The sequence below is a fragment of the Micropterus salmoides genome, unplaced genomic scaffold (assembly GCF_014851395.1).
Source record: "Micropterus salmoides isolate LMB-PRFRI ecotype aquatic unplaced genomic scaffold, ASM1485139v1 Ms_hic_scaffold_23, whole genome shotgun sequence".
Lineage (NCBI taxonomy): Eukaryota > Metazoa > Chordata > Actinopteri > Centrarchiformes > Centrarchidae > Micropterus > Micropterus salmoides.
The window spans coordinates 7,700,324-7,709,935 of record NW_024041484.1 but is presented as its reverse complement, the minus strand read 5'-3'; the positions used below and the strand labels follow the sequence as shown (position 1 = coordinate 7,709,935).

General features: G+C 41.8%; 1 pseudogene; it reads left to right on the top strand.

The window, feature by feature from the left end:
* Positions 1–683: 683 nt before the first annotated feature.
* The window catches only part of LOC119918265, a 67,371-nt pseudogene continuing 58,442 nt past the window's right edge, over positions 684–9,612 (top strand).

Genomic DNA, 9,612 nt, shown 5'->3' with positions numbered 1-9,612 from the left:
TAATTTCTTGTGAATGGTTGTGACAGGGTTTAGGCTATATAAGGCCTTTTCCCAGGGGTCGCCCCGCGCTCCTCATCAACAGACAGGCAAACAAGCGCTTCGCGAGGTAACCATGGCAACGGATTCTGTGTGACTGGCGTGATCCCGTTAAACTGTCGCGGTCGTTCTCGTCTCACGCACACGCCCGCCCGCTGCCAGAGTTCAAATATCAAACGTTTTCCTACAGATAGACACTGATCAGCTGTTTGAGTTTCCTGAAGAATATAAGTGTTTCTTTAACAGTCAGGCCACCAGGTCTTAAACAGGCAACGACCTTTGCTGCTGTCTCTTATTCATTAAAAATCATCTATTAACTTCAACTGAACTAATTAGAAAGTTAGTAGTTACATTATTTAGTTATAGACTCAATTATTTCATGTTTCATGTTGCACATTTAGCTGTTGAACTTAAAAATGAATACAATATAATAATTATTATAGAGAGGTTGCGATGGCGCAGTGGATTAGACCCTTGTCTTTGATTCCCACTGCAACACATCTATTAAATAACTTATTGTCATGGGTCCTGCTTTACCTTCCATGTTAGAGCCGCCGCCAGTTTAATGAGAAATAATTGTGTTAGTTTTCGGTTTCGCTGGGCGCGCTCCCTCCCACTTTCAGCACTTCTCTTTTCAACAGAGGCGCACTGCGCTTTTACGCACGACTCCAGTGACACTGGCAGAGAGCAGAGTGCCATGATCGTCATTGTGTGAGCGTTTTGCTGCCACCGCTGCAAGAAGATGATCCTGCTGTCTGGTCTGTTGCTCATTCTCTGGGGAGAACCGGGTCGATGCCTGGAAGAGGGAGGAAGCTTTACATTTCATGGAGATTTCCGCCACATCGCCGTGGCCACCAACACGGTTTACATCGCTACAGAGGAGAGGCTGTACCAGCTGAGCCACGACCTGACTCTGATCCAGAGTCTGACCCAGAGAGGAATCTTGAAGGTGGGGCCTGAGTCCAGTGATGAGCAGTTTTACCGGGTTTCTGAGACGGATGAATGGAACGCAACTTTCGGTGTCAACATTTTATTGCCGTTCGTTGAGAACAACACTGTGATCAGCTGCGGTGTGATCAAGTGCGGCTACTGCGAGCTGCTGGACCTGCAGAACATTTCCAACGTGCTGTACAGGGAGCACATCCAGGTGGGGCCCGCAGGGCGCAGCAACGCGTCCGTCGGCTTCCTGGTGGAGGTGGAGAAGACTCGGACCCGGCCCGAGACTTATATTCTGACTGCCTTACAGCAACCCGACAAAACCACAGAGACCAGCTGCCTCTCTGAAACAGCTTCTGTGAACCTTCATAATACGAACAACAAGCAGACGGGAGAAATATTTTCCATTAGGGGGGAGAATACTAAACCTGTGATCATACATGAAGGCGAGGTGGAGTTTGTGGATGGATTTCAAAAGAATTTAATCATTTATCTTTTCTCCAACGTGCCATCAGAGGACAAAGGAAACAAAGTCCGGCTCATTTGGCTTGAGGGAAAAACAGGCAAAACCGAGACTCTCAGGTCGCTGCGGGGCGCGACTCTCAGTATCTCTGATGGTGGTAAAGGCAGCAGACTCGTGGCCTCCTCGGTGATCCCGGGTGGGCCGCCGGTGCTCTGGAGCGGCGTGTTCAGTGTGGACGGAGGACAAACCGACACCGAGCTGGTAGTGTTTGACGTCAGCCCTGATCTCACCGGAGCGGCCGATGCGGATCCAGACTTCTGCATCACCTGTCCTGAGAAGTCAAGATCCACGGTGGGTTGTTGTAATAGCCTAAACAAACGGGGTTTGAGTGTTAAGATATTGTTGTTTCCACCTGTTGCAGTAGTCTCTCATCTGCAAATAAGAATCTACAGTAAGGCAGATCACTTTATTATTAGGCTATGTGGTCATCAAAGATAAAAAACTAAACACATATCTGATGGGCTTATTTCACTGCAAAGACAAAATTGTTCTATATGAGAATAATGTTAGGATTGGACAGAAACTTAAAATAGCATATATTCTGCATAGGCCAGCTGTAAGACAACTGACACCATGTATATGGCTAACTTAGACATTATACTAGGCCTATACTAACAATCTGTATTTTTCATATTACAGGATTAGTGCTGTTAGAGTGATCTCAATAAGCAAAGGTCTAACAAACTAGAAAAATATTCCAAGGAAACTATTTCAAACTAAATACAGTAGCCTATTAAATCACATGATTAAAGCCTTCCTGCAGGGAGGTGATGCATAGCTACACAATTTCAACCATTTTCACAATGTAAATTAAACAAAAATAAGGAGTAAACAATATTTCAAAAAGACATCTTGTCAGCAAACCAGTAACAGCTTATTAGAGGAAGGAGCTAGGTTTAGCTTGGCTTATTACAAAATCAAGGCATGTTATGAGGCTAAAGTTAACAGCAGCATAGGACAAAATCATTAAAATGTCAGTTTCTGTTATATCGCTTACATAGATGTGAATTTATGTGAGCATTTTAGTTATCTTTACTGTGTGTATACTGATACTGTTACCTGTGAGAAAGAACAGTATATAGTTGTTGCATCTAATTTGGAATACAAATTTAACAAATACTGTTGTTATCATTATTGTTATTTGTTAAGTAGCATTGATTTCATTTTCTTGAAAGGTGAGAGAGAGAAATCCAACATCAAGTTATTACTATAATTAAGCAATATTTATGGCAGACAAACTATCTGGATGTACAGTCATGTGACAGATGACATGTAAACAGAAATAATATTGAGTGAGATGCGTGGCAACATAAATTATGATTTTGTTGTGTCAACACTTCCCAGATGTATGTAAATCAATGGCACAATGAAATGAAGAACAAGAACACTTTTTTCAGTATCTTTTAACATGTGGCCTAGTAATGATAGGTCTATTCCAAGTACCCTCAATACTTCAAAGCTGTACTCTTCAAGATTCAACAAATACCTTTTGGATCGAAATCTGATGATCAGCGTTTTTGTCTCTCTCAGCCAAAGACTCTGAAGCCAAAGGCGGTGCTCTTCAGACAGAACTACATGACCTCTGTGCTGGCTGTGAGACAGAAGGCCTGGGTGGTTTTCTTCATTGGGACAGGAGATGGGCAGCTCATTAAGGTGTGTATAAAAAGTGATATGCATCTGTTGGGAACATTTTTTTAAAACTTAGGATCTGTACTTCAACAACGCAGGTATCACATCATCCTCTCTCTTCTTTCCATCTCCCTGATCGAACAACTATAATCTGCAGACACTCCTTATACTTTCCATACACTCAAGTCTGGGAACACTCCACAGTAACCCTCTGCTGGACACAACAGGCTCTTTCATGCTGTGTGTGCTTTCACAAGTGTTCATAAAGCTGCCAAGTGTCTTTCTTAAAGATTCTGATATATTGGCTCACTGGCTCATGTCAAGTAGCACAAGGGAAGACAGCTGATAGTACATAAATAAAATGTTACAAAAGGGGCTTCACTTGGGAGATGAAAGTGAGATGCTGTAGCTGTGGACAAGGGGTAACCTATAATTAATTGGGATGGACATAGAAACCTATGCAAGCAATTTGGTTGTGAGCATTTAACTGGGTGTGTTCGAGTATTAAATTTACCAAATTCAGTTTGTTTAGGATTTTGTTTACATTAAGTTACTTCATTTCCATTCACTTAAATTAGTATAATCCTTCTATGGGAAACAAGAATTATAGCTTACATTAATAATCATCATCACACTCAGTTTATTAGTCTAACACCTGTCAGTTCTTACCATGAAATCAAATTTGGTGTGAAACATAATGCAGTAGGAGAGTAGATTCACTTCCAGTACAGTATGGGTTGTACAGGGTGGAGTGGAGATGGTCTAACCAAACTTTTTGGCAGGAAGGGTAGGGTTCAGGAGGGCAGGCACTGAGTCAAGATGCAAGTCAAACACACAGATGACTGGTGTCAAGCTCAAGCAGGCAGACACAGCTGCAGTTTTAGAGCATCAGGGCACAGTGACAAAAAGCTGCCCTCAATACACACTGACACTGATTGAGGAAATTGGGTCCAGCTGTGCAGACAGGTGAGAGGTCAGGTGATCTTCAGAGGAGAGAAACTCACTAAATGGGAAAGTGAAGCATGAAGGAACCTGAAAAACTCCAGGATATATACTGGTGAGTCTGAAGAGGGACAAACTATAGGGATCACCATGAGATTACGGTTTCCACTTACCCTGAGCAGCACAAGATACAGTTGCATCACATCCTGCATATTGGTTAAATAGTACATTGAGGCAACACAGTGGAAGGGACATGATGTCGACATAGTGACAGAAATACCAGCATGGACCTTAACACTCTTCTGTGCTGGTGTGAGTTCTTTGTGGTGTCAAGACAACACAGCATCTCCATTAGGATTGAACAGCTTCAGTGGATCAATTTTTCTTCAACCTTAATGGTGGTGCTCATTAGCTATTAGCTTGACCTAAGAGATGCCTGAACCACAGACATGGACACCAGGAAACAAACTCTTCCTCTACAGAATCACTTCAGACATTGATTGCAGCAGTAAATTTGCCCATTATGTTGTCTGTACAGCTTTAATATACTGGGCAATAACTTTTTACATTCTATTTTAAGGAGTTTTTGACAGCAATAATGCTAAAGAAAAAGAAAAGAAAAAAGTTATTTTATAGTCATGCTAAATTTTTAATTGGTTAGAGTGAGACATGTTTTGGAACCAAACGCCAGACACAGAGGCACAGACTTGGTTTGTCAAGTTTTAATCAACAAAAACAGGATTCTCTGACTTGTATGCAGCAAAGTCCAAAACAAGGCTCAACTCTATGAGCAAAAGATGAAGCCAAACAGAACAGATAACCAATGTAAGGTTACAAAAAAACTGAAAAAGCAACTATAAACAGGCAAAGACTGAACAGAACTGACAACCATTTATACAAGATCAGATGAGTGGGCAAGGAGAGCAACCAGGTGCGACAAACTCTCACACAGACACTCGGGCAGGGAGGGTTATTCACAGGTGATACACATCAGGGGAATCAGACAGACAGGACACAGGGCTGAAACAAACACCACACAAGTTCAAAACCAGATGGAACAGTACAAGCATGCAGGTACAAAATCAAACCCACACAGAAAACACTAGAGCTCAAAAACCATGAGAAAAGTCCTCAACATAAATAATACTGAGTGAAGCTCACTGTTAGAGAAAGACAAGAACAATTAAGCCAGCATTATGAAGCCTAGAATCTATTAAAAATTACCTAGGTTACCTGGTTAGCCAAGCTGTCCTTCCAAGTTCAAACACCATAACTCAGGAACAGAAGGGGAGATTGTGAGCACATCTCACAGTTGGTGAGTACTGAATAGGTGACAGTTCGACTTAAATTGACCTAAAAAAAATATTGTTAACAAAAACATCTTCACTTTTTCAGCTAATACATTTATGAAAATCCTTAATCAGTTCAACAATGTATATTCACTGGAATCCTACATATGTATCATCAATATAGTGATAACATCCATTTAGCCAAAAAATACACTACCTTATTATTCAAATCAAGTATTCACTACAAATATTATTACTATGGAAAGACATGGATGTAAACTGTTTGGCAGAAGCATACAATGCTTGGCTGTAATTATGGTTTTATCCACCTATTAAACTTCAACCCTTGATATCTACCAGCAGAGCAGCTCAGTCTCTGAAACATAACAAAGCTACATTTTGTTGTCAGCTCGCTGTGGACAAGAACTATCACACCACCTGTCCCAGGGTGCTCTACAGGGCCAGTGACGACCGCCAAGTGTTCCCCAAAATACTTCTGGATCAAGTGGACCATAAACATGTCTATGTGCCATTTCAAAACCTGGTAGGTGAACTGTACATGTATAAACAGTCTTGTGAACGCTGGAGGATTTTGAATTTACAGTGTCGTGATTTAAGCCATGCTTTCAAAGTGTTGTTGAATGTTTGTGTTCTGTTCTAGATTAAACGTGTGCCTGTGTCAAAGTGCAGCACATACACAAATGTGCAGGACTGCTGGTCTGCACAGGATCCATACTGTGTCTGGTGTGGCTCTAAAAGAAGGTCAGGGAAACACCATCTGCTGCTGACATCTTCAAACTATTATAAACTTGGTTAAAACATCATTTTCTCTTCCTAGTTGCACATTTGAAGATGAGTGCCGAAATTTAGACTGGTTGTCCATTCCTGATGACTCCCGTCAACGCAAAATGGTTTCCTACAGCGTTGTAAAGGACAGCACTGGCCAGGTACAGGTTACGTCCAGGATTTGAACTATAATCAGTTGTGTCTGTCAGTTATTTCTCTTTTAAACTCACATCCCTTCCTTTCTCAGATCACACTTAGCATCCAGACACACCTGACTGTGAGCCAGAGCGCTCTGTCTAACTTCGCCTGTCAGTTCTCTGCAAGCTCCAGCCAGCTTTGTAGGCAGCAAACAGTCCTCCACAGTTCCCACAATGCACCTGCGTCCTTACAAATAGCACACTTCCTGCTGAAGGTCAGTGACTTTTGATAATCCGGTGAATGAAATACGTGATAATCAAGGACCTTCACACCGTCACAAGAATCCCATCAGATAAAAATGTTCTCGACCTGCTGATAAATCTGTGTCGCCTCATGTTATATATTGTTAAATGAATTAAAAATATGAGAGAATATGAAATATTTGTTTGAACTTATGACCACTGCTGTAACATTCTCTGTATTATTTCCACTTAACAGGCCTGCGTGTCACCGTTAAGATTAGACTTGGGATGACACAATTGTTGGAACGATTTAAGATATCCAACTGCTCTGACATCAGGGGACCAACGACTCCTGTCCTGTAAGTCCACTGCCATTTTCAAGAAATCTAAGTAGACAGATTATTTCTAAAATAAATAATAGAAGCTGAAAATTTGACTATTCATCAGTCAAATGTATCACTGGTGAAATGATGCAGTCAAAATAGGTTCCAGTGGGGTGCAATGTAATATTTGAACTTTAAGTACCTGCTGCACACATAAATATCATAAAAAATTCAAATCTATGTCCTGTTCCCGAGCCGTTTTAATAGTTAACATGGAGAACAGCTTATGTTTAGATGAACACAGAACGTCTCGGGTTACGTGTGTAACCCTTGTTCCCCGAGAAAGGGAACGAGACACTGCATCGGTGACGACACTATGGGAACGCCTCTGGGCGTGGCAGGGCTGAACTATGAATGAAACTATCCAATTCAATTGGTGTTACTAGAACGGTAGTGTGTGACGGCGTAACTGGAGGGGTATATAAGCACGCTGGCACATAGGACACATTAGTCCTTTCTATGAAGCAAGGCACTCCAGGCGGGGTGAGGTGTGGCGGACCGACGCAGTGTCTCGTTCCCCTTCTCGGGGAACAAGGGTTAGAGCACACGGGTGCCGGGTGCAGAAGGAAGGCCTGTCGTCAGGCCCGCCTCTAGGAACTGCGACCCCTCAGGGGCCAGACCCATAGTTGCCACAGGCCGGGGTGCGGGTGAAAGATCCGTCCCTCCGCTGAATCGCTTCGACATGATCTGCTGCTTCGTCTCGACTTCAGGTAGGATGATGGAGCTTCCAAACATAGCCAGAGTGCCTGCTGAATAGAAGAAGCTAATATTCCTGTGTGCCGGCGTGCTTATATACCCCTCCGGTTACGCCGTCACACACTACCGTTCTAGTAACACCAATAGGATGGAGTAGTTTCATTCATAGTTCAGCCTGCCACGCCCAGAGGCGTCCCATAGTGTCGTCGACGCAGTTCGAGTTCCCTCCAAGGGGAACTGACATTGATCCTTTCAGGGTAGGATTTAAAGACAGAAATGTTTATATAGGGTTGTGAGAGGGTTTCCTCAGGAACTGGAGCATAAAGCATTGAACAACATTGGTCCTGTGTATACCAACTATATCTGTCAGTTAAGAGAAAGATGCAAAACAATTGATAAAAAAGGTTTTCAAAACATTACAAGCATTTATTTTACCAAAACTTGAATGAACTGTCAAGACTGGATGGAACAAAGAAGCAACTGGACTACCAAGTGAGGGAGCCTGAAATCCACAGTTTTTCCCAAACTGTGTCCAAATTTGCCGTGAATGATGAATAACTGGGTAAGCTTTTGGTCTAATTCAGGCAAGGACAAGTGCTGCGCTCAAAATGGCATGTAATGAGACTTGTAAAAACTTAGCAAAGGCCACAATGGGAATGAAACAAGTGGCTCTGAAACAAGTGGCTCTGAAACCAAAAAGAAAAAAATGAAACTGCATAAACTAAAGTCAATAAAGACTGAGGTAAAGACAAAAAGGCTAAAAAGAATTTCACCCTCCTCCCATATTCCTCCACTTAGTCTCATACATTCATCATGGTTGTAATGGTCGTGTTTCTTCATCAGAAGAATATACAGTATAACTATCTTGTGTGTATCAAGGCATTATGATTCATGTACGAATGTTTTCAACAACAGGTGATAACATTTGTTTTCTCTTCAGGTGTCGGCAGTGTATCGAGGCTGGATGTGGCTGGAGCACAAACGGCTGCTCCTGGGCAAATCAAGGAGTGGGGGATGTAATTATGTCTTTTTAAATGTATTATCTATATAGGCTTTTCCAGACACATGCATGTATGCTAACTTTCCGTGTGCTACATTTGAACATCAGTGTAACAGCACAACATTTATTTTGAAACTGATAATGAAACCAGAACAGCTGCTCAGAATTTCAAATATGAGATATAAATAACAATAGTTATTTCAGGTCAGCTCAGCACCTGTCAGCAACAAATGTTAAAATGTGTAATACATGTTAGCTACTGGAAACAATTAGGAAATTAGTTGATTCTACAATTTTTACCATAGCCTCTTTATTTATTCCTTTCTCAGTATTAAACATTTATTGCTTTAGTCAAGCAAAGAGTCATTTTATCTGTTTGGTTTCATTATAAAAAATGTTCTTATGCTTGGAACTTTATCAACACTAATAGTACCTTTTTTAAATTGAATGTTACTTCCCCTCATTCTGCCTGCAGGAAAGTGTCTGCCGAATGATGGAGTCAGGGATGAACTTTTCTGTGAGTCTGAACCTCAATTCTCACATTACACACATATAGCCAAAATAGTATGATCCTACTTTCATAATGCCACTGCAAAGATTTGGCTGTGACGTTGACAGTCGAATCAGGCTCCACCCAGCGAAGCATCGAATCTTCAACTACCCTATTCGGGGTCAGCCCTAGTAGAAGGTAATACATTTAAACCAATTATCTCTGTTTGTGTTTTACCGTCAGAGACCGGAGATCTCCTCCATCACTCCCAGTGTTGTGTCATTCTACGGCAGAACCATGCACTGTTGTCCGGTCGTAACCTCGGTGGTGGACCAGAGTGAGGATCCAGGCAGACCTGGACTGCACGGCACGAGAGTGAGTCAGTTTTTTAATTTTATATATATAAATGATATTTTATAGATAGTAATTATTGAAGAAAAATGTTCCTGATTACAAACTGCCATATTCTGCCATTTGACAGTATTAATGAAATCTCTGCCCTCTGCATGTTGTTGCCTGTCC